Source organism: Rutidosis leptorrhynchoides, chromosome 1 (genome assembly GCF_046630445.1).
Source record: "Rutidosis leptorrhynchoides isolate AG116_Rl617_1_P2 chromosome 1, CSIRO_AGI_Rlap_v1, whole genome shotgun sequence".
NCBI lineage: Eukaryota > Viridiplantae > Streptophyta > Magnoliopsida > Asterales > Asteraceae > Rutidosis > Rutidosis leptorrhynchoides.
In genome coordinates this window covers 332,562,334-332,576,134 of record NC_092333.1, presented here as the reverse complement: position 1 = coordinate 332,576,134, position 13,801 = coordinate 332,562,334, and positions in this window count along the sequence as shown.

The window sequence follows — 13,801 nt, the reverse complement described above, 5'->3', positions numbered from 1 at the left end:
CTTGGAAAGGCGTTGTTCGATTTGGTGAACGGGGGAAACTAAATCCAAGGTACATTAGACCATTCAAGATTATAGATCGTGTCGGACCAGTAGCTTACCAATTGGAGCTACCTCAACAACTCGTGGCTGTACATAACACTTTCCACGTCTCAAATTTGAAGAAATATTTTGCTAAAGAAGATCTCACTATTCCGTTGGACGAAATCCAAATCAATGAAAAACTTCAATTCATTGAAGAACCCGTCAAAATAATGGATCGTGCGGTTAAGAGACTTAAACAAAACAAGATACCGATTGTTAAGGTTCAATGGAATACTCGTAGAGGACCCGAGTTCACCTGGGAGTGTGAAGATCAGATGAAGAAGAAATACCCGCATTTATTTCCAGAAGATACGTCAACACCTCCAACTGCTTAAAATTTCGGGACGAAATTTATTTAACGGGTAGGTACTGTAGTGACCCGAACTTTTCCATGTTTATATATATATATTAAATGAAATTGTTATTTACATGATTAAGTGTTTCCAACATGTTAAGCAATCAAACTTGTTAAGACTTGATTAATTGAAATAGGTTTCATATAGACAATTGACCACCCAAGTTGACCGGTGATTCACGAACGTTAAAACTTGTAAAAACTATACGATGACATATATATGGTTATATATATAGTTAACATGATTTTATTATAAGTATGTATCTCATTAGGTATTTTAACAATGAGTTATATACATAAAAATGAGACTATTAATTTAAGAAACTCGAAAACGATATATATAACGATTATCGTTATAACAACGTCTTACTAGGTACATATGAATCATATTAAGATATTGATACACTTGGTTAATTATGTTAAATGATAAGTAAATATATTATTAAGTGTATTAACAATGAAATACATATGTAAAAATAAGACTACTAACTTAATGATTTCGAAACGAGACATATATGTAACGATTATCGTTGTAACTACATTTAACTGTATATATATATATATATCATACTAAGATATATTATATATCATAATATCATGATAATATAACAATTTAACATCTCATTTGTTATAATAAACAATGGGTTAACAACATTCAACAAGATCGTTAACCTAAAGGTTTCAAAACAACATTTACATGTAACGACTAACGATGACTTAACGACTCAGTTAAAATATATATACATGTAGTGTTTTAATATGTATTCATACACTTTTGAAAGACTTCAAGACACTTATCAAAATACTTCTACTTAACAAAAATGCTTACAATTACATCCTCGTTCAGTTTCATCAACAATTCTACTCGTATGCACCCGTATTCGTACTCGTACAATACAAAACTTTTAGATGTATGTACTATTGGTATATACCCTCCAATTGAAATGTCCCGTTCTTATTGATTAAAAACGTTCCATATTAATTGATTTCGTTGCGAGGTTTTGACCTCTATATGAGACGTTTTTTCAAAGACTGCATTCATTTTTAAAACAAACCATAACCTTTATTTCATAAATAAAGGTTTAAAAAGCTTTACGTAGATTATCAAATAATGATAATCTAAAATATCCTGTTTACACACGACCATTACATAATGGTTTACAATACAAATATGTTACATCGAAATCAGTTTCTTGAATGCAGTTTTTACACAATATCATACAAACATGGACTCCAAATCTTGTCCTTATTTTAGTATGCAACAGCGGAAGCTCTTAGTATTCACCTGAGAATAAACATGCTTTAAACGTCAACAAAAAATGTTGGTGAGTTATAGGTTTAACCTATATATATATCAAATCGTAAAAATAGACCACAAGATTTCATATTTCAATACACATCCCATACATAGAGATAAAAATCATTCATATGGTGAACACCTGGTAACCGACAATAACAAGATGCATATATAAGAATATCCCCATCATTCCGGGACACCCTTCGGATATGATATAAATTTCGAAGTACTAAAGCATCCGGTACTTTGGATGGGTTTTGTTAGGCCCAATAGATCTATCTTTAGGATTCGCGTCAATTAGGGTGTCTGTTCCCTAATTCTTAGATTACCAGACTTAATAAAAAGGGGCATATTCGATTTCGATAATTCAACCATAGAATGTAGTTTCACGTACTTGTGTCTATTTTGTAAATCATTTATAAAACCTGCATGTATTCTCATCCCAAAAATATTAGATTTTAAAAGTGGGACTATAACTCACTTTCACAGATTTTTACTTCATCGGGAAGTAAGACTTGGCCACTGGTTGATTCACGAACCTATAACAATATATACATATATATCAAAGTATGTTCAAAATATATTTACAACACTTTTAATATATTTTGATGTTTTAAGTTTATTAAGTCAGCTGTCCTCGTTAGTAACCTACAACTAGTTGTCCACAGTTAGATGTACAGAAATAAATCGATAAATATTATCTTGAATCAATCCACGACCCAGTGTATACGTATCTCAGTATTGATCACAACTCAAACTATATATATTTTGGAATCAACCTCAACCCTGTATAGCTAACTCCAACATTCACATATAGAGTGTCTATGGTTGTTCCGAAATATATATAGATGTGTCGACATGATAGGTCGAAACATTGTATACGTGTCTATGGTATCTCAAGATTACATAATATACAATACAAGTTGATTAAGTTATGGTTGGAATAGATTTGTTACCAATTTTCACGTAGCTAAAATGAGAAAAATTATCCAATCTTGTTTTACCCATAACTTCTTCATTTTAAATCCGTTTTGAGTGAATCAAATTGCTATGGTTTCATATTGAACTCTATTTTATGAATCTAAACAGAAAATGTATAGGTTTATAGTCGTAAAAATAAGTTACAAGTCGTTTTTTTAAAGGTAGTCATTTCAGTCGAAAGAACGACGTCTAGATGACCATTTTAGAAAACATACTTCCACTTTGAGTTTAACCATAATTTTTGGATATAGTTTCATGTTCATAATAAAAATCATTTTCTCAGAATAACAACTTTTAAATCAAAGTTTATCATAGTTTTTAATTAACTAACCCAAAACAGCCCGCGGTGTTACTACGACGGCGTAAATCCGGTTTTACGGTATTTTTCGTGTTTCCAGGTTTTAAATCATTAAGTTAGCATATCATATAGATATAGAACATGTGTTTAGTTGATTTTAAAAGTCAAGTTAGAAGGATTAACTTTTGTTTGCGAACAAGTTTAGAATTAACTAAACTATGTTCTAGTGATTACAAGTTTAAACCTTCGAATAAGATAGCTTTATATGTATGAATCGAATGATGTTATGAACATCATTACTACCTTAATTTTCTTGGATAAACCTACTGGAAAAGAGAAAAATGGATCTAGCTTCAATGGATCCTTGGATGGCTCGAAGTTCTTGAAGCAGAATCATGACACGAAAACAAGTTCAAGTAAGATCATCACTTGAAATAAGATTGTTATAGTTATAGAAATTGAACCAAAGTTTGAATATGATTATTAACTTGTATTAGAATGATAACCTACTGTAAGAAACAAAGATTTCTTGAGGTTGGATGATCACCTTACAAGATTGGAAGTGAGCTAGCAAACTTGAAAGTATTCTTGATTTTATGAAACTAGAACTTTTGGAATTTATGAAGAACACTTAGAACTTGAAGATAGAACTTGAGAGAGATCAATTAGATGAAGAAAATTTAAGAATGAAAGTGTTTGTAGGTGTTTTTGGTCGTTGGTGTATGGATTAGATATAAAGGGTATGTAATTTTGTTTTCATGTAAATAAGTCATGAATGATTACTCATATTTTTGTAATTTTATGAGATATTTCATGCTAGTTGCCAAATGCTGGTTCCCACATGTGTTAGGTGACTCACATGGGCTGCTAAGAGCTGATCATTGGAGTGTATATACCAATAGTACATACATCTAAAAGCTGTGTATTGTACGAGTACGAATACGGGTGCATACGAGTAGAATTGTTGATGAAACTGAACGAGGATGTAATTGTAAGCATTTTTGTTAAGTAGAAGTATTTTGATAAGTGTATTGAAGTCTTTCAAAAGTGTATAAATACATATTAAAACACTACATGTATATACATTTTAACTGAGTCGTTAAGTCATCGTTAGTCGTTACATGTAAATGTTGTTTTGAAACCTTTAGGTTAACGATCTTGTTAAATGTTGTTAACCCAATGTTTATAATATCAAAAGAGATTTTAAATTATTATATTATCATGATATTATGATGTACGAATATCTCTTAATATGATATATATACATTAAATGTCGTTACAACGATAATCGTTACATATATGTCTCGTTTCAAAATCATTAAGTTAGTAGTCTTGTTTTTACATATGTAGTTCATTGTTAATATACTTAATGATATGTTTAATTATCATAATATAATGTTAACTATATATATAACCATATATATGTCATCATATAGTTTTTACAAGTTTTAACGTTCGTGAATCACCGGTCAACTTGGGTGGTCAATTGTCTATATGAAACCTATTTCAATTAATCAAGTCTTAACAAGTTTGATTGCTTAACATGTTGGAAACATTTAATCATGTAAATATCAATCTCAATTAATATATATAAACATGGAAAAGTTCGGGTCACTACAGTACCTACCCGTTAAATAAATTTCATCCCGAAATTTTAAGCTGTTGAAGGTGTTGACGAATCTTCTGGAAATAGATGCGGGTATTTCTTCTTCATCTGATCTTCACGCTCCCAGGTGAACTCGGGTCCTCTACGAGCATTCCATCGAACCTTAACAATTGGTATCTTGTTTTGCTTAAGTCTTTTAACCTCACGATCCATTATTTCGACGGGTTCTTCGATGAATTGGAGTTTTTCGTTGATTTGGATTTCATCTAACGGAATAGTGAGATCTTCTTTAGCAAAACATTTCTTCAAATTCGAGACGTAGAAAGTGTTATGTACAGCCGCGAGTTGTTGAGGTAACTCAAGTCGGTAAGCTACTGGTCCGACACGATCAATAATCTTGAATGGTCCAATATACCTTGGATTTAATTTCCCTCGTTTACCAAATCGAACAACGCCTTTCCAAGGTGCAACTTTAAGCATGACCATCTCTCCAATTTCAAATTCTATATCTTTTCTTTTAATGTCAGCGTAGCTCTTTTGTCGACTTTGGGCAGTTTTCAACCGTTGTTGAATTTGGATGATCTTCTCGGTAGTTTCTTGTATAATCTCCAGACCCGTAATCTGTCTATCCCCCACTTCACTCCAACAAATCGAAGACCTGCACTTTATACCATAAAGTGCTTCAAACGGCGCCATCTCAATGCTTGAATGGTAGCTGTTATTGTAGGAAAATTCTGCTAATGGTAGATGTCGATCCCAACTGTTTCCGAAATCAATAACACATGCTCGTAGCATGTCTTCAAGCGTTTGTATCGTCCTTTCGCTCTGCCCATCAGTTTGTGGATGATAGGTAGTACTCATGTCTAGACGAGTTCCTAATGCTTGCTGTAATGTCTGCCAGAATCTTGAAATAAATCTGCCATCCCTATCAGAGATAATAGAGATTGGTATTCCATGTCTGGAGACGACTTCCTTCAAATACAGTCGTGCTAACTTCTCCATCTTGTCATCTTCTCTTATTGGTAAGAAGTGTGCTGATTTGGTGAGACGATCAACTATTACCCAAATAGTATCAAAACCACTTGCAGTCCTTGGCAATTTAGTGATGAAATTCATGGTAATGTTTTCCCATTTCCATTCTGGGATTTCGGGTTGTTGAAGTAGACCTGATGGTTTCTGATGCTCAGCTTTGACCTTAGAACACGTCAAACATTCTCCTACGTATTTAGCAACATCGGCTTTCATACCCGGCCACCAAAAATGTTTCTTGAGATCCTTGTACATCTTCCCCGTTCCAGGATGTATTGAGTATCTGGTTTTATGAGCTTCTCTAAGTACCATTTCTCTCATATCTCCAAATTTTGGTACCCAAATCCTTTCAGCCCTATACCGGGTTCCGTCTTCCCGAATATTAAGATGCTTCTTCGATCCTTTGGGTATTTCATCCTTTAAATTTCTCTCTTTTAAAACTCCTTGTTGCGCCTCCTTTATTTGAGTAGTAAGGTTAGTGTGAATCATTATATTCATAGATTTTACTCGAATGGGTTCTCTGTCCTTCCTGCTCAAGGCATCGGCTACCACATTTGCCTTCCCCGGGTGGTAACGAATCTCAAAGTCGTAATCATTCAATAATTCAATCCACCTACGCTGCCTCATATTCAGTTGTTTCTGATTAAATATGTGTTGAAGACTTTTGTGGTCGGTATATATAATACTTTTGACCCCATATAAGTAGTGCCTCCAAGTCTTTAATGCAAAAACAACCGCGCCTAATTCCAAATCATGCGTCGTATAATTTTGTTCATGAATCTTCAATTGTCTAGACGCATAAGCAATCACCTTCGTTCGTTGCATTAATACACAACCGAGACCTTGCTTTGATGCGTCACAATAAATCACAAAATCATCATTCCCTTCAGGCAATGACAATATAGGTGCCGTAGTTAGCTTTTTCTTCAATAACTGAAACGCTTTCTCTTGTTCATCATTCCATTCAAATTTCTTCCCTTTATGCGTTAATGCAGTCAAGGGTTTTGCTATTCTGGAAAAGTCTTGGATGAACCTTCTGTAGTAACCAGCTAGTCCTAAAAACTGGCGTATGTGTTTCGGAGTTTTCGGGGTTTCCCACTTTTCAACAGTTTCTATCTTTGCCGGATCCACCTTAATACCTTCTTTGTTCACTATGTGACCGAGGAATTGAACTTCTTCCAACCAAAATGCACACTTTGAAAACTTAGCGTACAATTCTTCCTTCCTCAATACTTCTAACACCTTTCTCAAATGTTCACCGTGTTCTTGGTCATTCTTTGAGTAAATAAGTATGTCATCAATGAAAACAATGACAAACTTGTCAAGGTATGGTCCACACACTCGGTTCATAAGGTCCATGAACACAGCTGGTGCATTAGTTAAACCAAACGGCATGACCATAAACTCGTAATGACCGTAACGTGTTCTGAAAGCAGTCTTTGGAATATCATCTTCTTTCACCCGCATTTGATGATACCCGGAACGTAAGTCAATCTTTGAATAAACAGACGAGCCTTGTAGTTGATCAAATAAGTCGTCGATTCTCGGTAGTGGGTAGCGGTTCTTGATGGTAAGTTTGTTCAACTCTCGGTAGTCGATACACAACCTGAATGTACCATCTTTCTTCTTGACAAACAAAACAGGAGCTCCCCACGGTGATGTGCTTGGTCGAATGAAACCACGCTCTAAAAGTTCTTGTAATTGGCTTTGCAGTTCTTTCATCTCGCTGGGTGCGAGTCTGTAAGGAGCACGAGCTATTGGTGCAGCTCCTGGTACAAGATCTATTTGAAATTCAACGGATCGATGTGGGGGTAATCCCGGTAATTCTTTCGGAAATACATCGGGAAATTCTTTTGCAATGGGAACATCATTGATGCTCTTTTCTTCAGTTTGTACTTTCTCGACGTGTGCTAGAACAGCATAGCAACCTTTTCTTATTAGTTTTTGTGCCTTCAAATTACTAATAAGATGTAGCTTCGTGTTGCCCTTTTCTCCGTACACCATTAAGGGTTTTCCTTTTTCTCGTATAATGCGAATTGCATTTTTGTAACAAACGATCTCTGCTTTCACTTCTTTCAACCAGTCCATACCAATTATCACATCAAAACTCCCTAACTCTACTGGTATCAAATCAATCTTAAATGTTTTGCTAACCAGTTTAATTTCTCGATTCCGACATATATTATCTGCTGAAATTAATTTACCATTTGCTAATTCGAGTAAAAATTTACTATCCAAAGGCGTCAATGGACAACTTAATTTAGCACAAAAATCTCTACTCATATAGCTTCTATCCGCACCCGAATCAAATAAAACGTAAGCAGATTTATTGTCAATAAGAAACGTACCCGTAACAAGCTCCGGGTCTTCATGTGCCTCTGCCGCATTAATATTGAAAACTCTTCCGCGGCCTTGTCCATTCGTGTTCTCCTGGTTCGGGCAATTTCTAATAATGTGGCCCGGTTTTCCACATTTATAACAAACTACATTGGCATAACTTGCTCCGACACTACTTGCTCCGCCATTACTCGTTCCGACACCATTTGTTCCTTTCGTTCTATTAACCCCTGGTCCGTAGACCTCACACTTCGCCGCGCTATGACCATTTCTTTTACACTTGTTGCAAAATTTGGTGCAGAACCCCGAGTGATACTTTTCACACCTTTGGCATAGCTGCTTCTGATTGTTGTTGTTGTTGCGGTTATTATTGTTATTGGGATGATTGTTGTAGTTGCTGTTGTTGTTGTTGTTGTTGTTGTTGTTGGGCCGTTTGTTGTAGTTGCGATTGATGTTGCGATTGTTGGGATAATTGTTGCGATTATTGTTGTAATTGCTGTTGTTGTTGTATTGGTGATTCTTATCACCGTTTTCCTCCACTTTCTTTTAACTTGCTTCACATTGGCCTCTTCAGCAGTCTGTTCTTTAATTCTTTCTTCAATCTGGTTCACTAGTTTGTGAGCCATTCTACATGCCTGTTGTATGGAGGCGGGCTCGTGTGAACTTATATCTTCTTGGATTCTTTCCGGTAATCCTTTCACAAACGCGTCGATCTTCTCTTCCTCATCTTCGAATGCTCCCGGACACAATAGGCACAATTCTGTGAATCGTCCTTCGTACGTGGTAATATCAAATCCTTGGGTTCGTAACCCTCTAAGTTCTGTCTTGATCTTATTGACCTCGGTTCTGGGACGGTACTTCTCGTTCATCAAGTGCTTGAATGCTGACCACGGTAGTGCGTACGCATCATCTTGTCCCACTTGCTCTAGATAGGTATTCCACCATGTTAACGCAGAACCTGTGAAGGTATGCGTAGCGTACTTCACTTTGTCCTCTTCAGTACACTTACTTATGGCAAACACCGATTCAACCTTCTCGGTCCACCGTTTCAATCCGATCGGTCCTTCGGTTCCATCAAATTCTAAAGGTTTGCAGGCAGTGAATTCTTTGTAGGTACATCCTACACGATTTCCTGTACTGCTAGATCCAAGGTTATTGTTGGTATGTAGCGCAGCCTGTACTGCGGCTATGTTTGAAGCTAGAAAAGTACGGAATTCCTCTTCATTCATATTCACGGTGTGTCGAGTAGTCGGTGCCATTTCCTTCAAATAGTTAAATGGAACAAGTTAATCATACAGAATATTTAGAGTAGTTAATAGTATTTCGTAGCATAATATGAACTCATTTATAAAAGCTTTTTCTTCATATTAGCGTTTTATAAGTTTAAATTCGGGTAGTACCTACCCGTTAAGTTCATACTTAGTAGCTAATATACAATTCAACTACTACAATTCTATATGAAAAACTGATTATAATAATATTTCGCGTTCAAACTTTTACACAATATTTTACAAACTTACAATACCGCTTATTTTACATAGAGTATGAAATATAGCACACAATAAATTTGATACAAGATGGTTGTGAAGATAATTCTAGCTAGTACACAAGTCGTTCCGCAAAGGCAATAAAGACACGTAATTCATACGTCCAGAAACAAGTCATGCATTCTGGTTTTACTAGGATTACTTCCCATCCTTGGTCTTGTGGAACATAACCGTTATGGCCGTTGATAAGACAGCGTGTTGTAACGTCGTCAAAGGGACGAGGGTTACGTAATGTCCAACAGTCCCGTAACAATCTAAAAACCTCATTTCTTACCCCAATTACCGACTCCGTCACTTGTGGGAACGTTTTGTTTAATAGTTGTAGCCCGATGTTCTTGTTCTCACTTTGGTGAGAAGCGAACATTACTAATCCGTAAGCATAACATGCTTCTTTATGTTGCATGTTAGCCACTTTTTCTAAATCACGAAGTCCAATATTCGGATATATTGAGTCAAAATAATTTCTTAACCCATTGCGTAAAATAGCATTTGGGTTCCCCGCAATATATGCGTCAAAGTAAACACATCGTAACTTATAGATTTCCCAATGTGATATCCCCCATCTTTCGAACGAAAGCCTTTTATAAACCAAGGCATTCTTGGAACGTTCTTCGAATGTCTTACAAACTGATCTCGCCTTAAATAGTTGTGCCGAAGAATTCTGACCGACTCTAGACAAGATTTCATCAATCATGTCTCCGGGTAGGTCTCTTAAAATATTGGGTTGTCTATCCATTTTGTGTTTTTATACTGTAAAATAGACAAGAGTTAGATTCATAAAAAAAAATACTTATTAATACAAGCAATTTTTACATATATCATAAAGCATAAGCACACTATATTACATATATTACACCACACGAATACAACTATCTTATTCCGACTCGCTTGTTTCTTCTTCTTCGGTTTTGGTTCGTTTTGCCAAGTTTCTAGGGATATATGATGTTCCCCTAATACGAGCCGTCGTGATCCACATTGGTTTAGAAAAACCTGGTGGTTTAGAGGTTCCCGGGTCATTGTTACAACTTAAGGACTTCGGGGGTTGACGATACATATAAAGTTCATCGGGGTTGGAATTAGATTTCTCTATTTTTATGCCCTTTCCCTTATTATTTTCTTTTGCCTTTTTAAATTCTATTGGGGTAATTTCTATAACATCATCGGAATTCTCGTCGGAATCCGATTCATCGGAGAATTGGTAATCCTCCCAATATTTTACTTCCTTGGCGGAAACACCATTGACCATAATTAACCTTGGTCGGTTGGTTGAGGATTTTCTTTTACTTAACCATTTTATTATTTCCCCCACCGGTTCTATTTCTTCATCCGGTTCCGATTCTTCTTCCGGTTCCGATTCTTCTTCCGGTTCCGACTCTTCTTCCGGTTCCTCTTCGGGAACTTGTGAATCAGTCCACGAATCATTCCAATTTACATTTGACTCTTCATTATTATTAGGTGAGTCAATGGGACTTGTTCTAGAGGTAGACATCTATCACATAATATCAAACGCGTTAAGAGATTAATATATCACATAATATTCACATGTTAAAAATATATAGTTTCCAACAAAATTTGTTAAGCAATCATTTTTCAAGTAAACACGGTCGAAGTCTGGACACTAATGCATCCTAACAAACTCGATAAGACACACTAATGCAAAATTCTGGTTCTCTAAGAACAACGCTCGGATACCAACTGAAATGTCCCGTTCTTATTGATTAAAAACGTTCCATATTAATTGATTTCGTTGCGAGGTTTTGACCTCTATATGAGACGTTTTTCAAAGACTTCATTCATTTTTAAAACAAACCATAACCTTTATTTCATAAATAAAGGTTTAAAAAGCTTTACGTAGATTATCAAATAATGATAATATAAAATATCCTGTTTACACACGACCATTACATAATGGTTTACAATACAAATATGTTACATCGAAATCAGTTTCTTGAATGCAGTTTTTACACAATATCATACAAACATGGACTCCAAATCTTGTCCTTATTTTAGTATGCAACAGCGGAAGCTCTTAGTATTCACCTGAGAATAAACATGCTTTAAACGTCAACAAAAAATGTTGGTGAGTTATAGGTTTAACCTATATATATCAAATCGTAACAATAGACCACAAGATTTCATATTTCAATACACATCCCATACATAGAGATAAAAATCATTCATATGGTGAACACCTGGTAACCGACAATAACAAGATGCATATATAAGAATATCCCCATCATTCCGGGACACCCTTCGGATATGATATAAATTTCGAAGTACTAAAGCATCCGGTACTTTGGATGGGGTTTGTTAGGCCCAATAGATCTATCTTTAGGATTCGCGTCAATTAGGGTGTCTGTTCCCTAATTCTTAGATTACCAGACTTAATAAAAAGGGGCATATTCGATTTCGATAATTCAACCACAGAATGTAGTTTCACGTACTTGTGTCTATTTTGTAAATCATTTATAAAACCTGCATGTATTCTCATCCCAAAAATATTAGATTTTAAAAGTGGGACTATAACTCACTTTCACAGATTTTTACTTCGTCGGGAAGTAAGACTTGGCCACTGGTTGATTCACGAACCTATAACAATATATACATATATATCAAAGTATGTTCAAAATATATTTACAACACTTTTAATATATTTTGATGTTTTAAGTTTATTAAGTCAGCTGTCCTCGTTAGTAACCTACAACTAGTTGTCCACAGTTAGATGTACAGAAATAAATCGATAAATATTATCTTGAATCAATCCACGACCCAGTGTATACGTATCTCAGTATTGATCACAACTCAAACTATATATATTTTGGAATCAACCTCAACCCTGTATAGCTAACTCCAACATTCACATATAGAGTGTCTATGGTTGTTCCGAAATATATATAGATGTGTCGACATGATAGGTCGAAACATTGTATACGTGTCTATGGTATCTCAAGATTACATAATATACAATACAAGTTGATTAAGTTATGGTTGGAATAGATTTGTTACCAATTTTCACGTAGCTAAAATGAGAAAAATTATCCAATCTTGTTTTACCCATAACTTCTTCATTTTAAATCCGTTTTGAGTGAATCAAATTGCTATGGTTTCATATTGAACTCTATTTTATGAATCTAAACAGAAAATGTATAGGTTTATAGTCGTAAAAATAAGTTACAAGTCGTTTTTGTAAAGGTAGTCATTTCAGTCGAAAGAACGACGTCTAGATGACCATTTTAGAAAACATACTTCCACTTTGAGTTTAACCATAATTTTTGGATATAGTTTCATGTTCATAATAAAAATCATTTTCTCAGAATAACAACTTTTAAATCAAAGTTTATCATAGTTTTTAAATAACTAACCCAAAACAGCCCGCGGTGTTACTACGACGGCGTAAATCCGGTTTTACGGTGTTTTTCGTGTTTCCAGGTTTTAAATCATTAAGTTAGCATATCATATAGATATAGAAAATGTGTTTAGTTGATTTTAAAAGTCAAGTTAAAAGGATTAACTTTTGTTTGCGAACAAGTTTAGAATTAACTAAACTATGTTCTAGTGATTACAAGTTTAAACCTTCGAATAAGATAGCTTTATATGTATGAATCGAATGATGTTATGAACATCATTACTACCTTAATTTCCTTAGATAAACCTACTGGAAAAGAGAAAATGGATCTAGCTTCAATGGATCCTTGGATGGCTCAAAGTTCTTGAAGCAGAATCATGACACGAAAACAAGTTCAAGTAAGATCATCACTTGAAATAAGATTGTTATAGTTATAGAAATTGAACCAAAGTTTGAATATGATTATTACCTTGTATTAGAATGATAACCTACTGTAAGAAATAAAGATTTCTTGAGGTTGGATGATCACCTTACAAGATTGGAAGTGAGCTAGCAAACTTGAAAGTATTCTTGATTTTATGAAACTAGAACTTTTGGAATTTATGAAGAACACTTAGAACTTGAAGATAGAACTTGAGAGAGATCAATTAGATGAAGAAAATTGAAGAATTAAAGTGTTTGTAGGTGTTTTTGGTCGTTGGTGTATGGATTAGATATAAAGGATATGTAATTTTGTTTTCATGTAAATAAGTCATGAATGATTACTCATATTTTTGTAATTTTATGAGATATTTCATGCTAGTTGCCAAATGATGGTTCCCACATGTGTTAGGTGACTCACATGGGCTGCTAAGAGCTGATCATTGGAGTATATATACCAATAGTACATACATCTAAAAGCTGTGTATTGTACGAGTACGAATA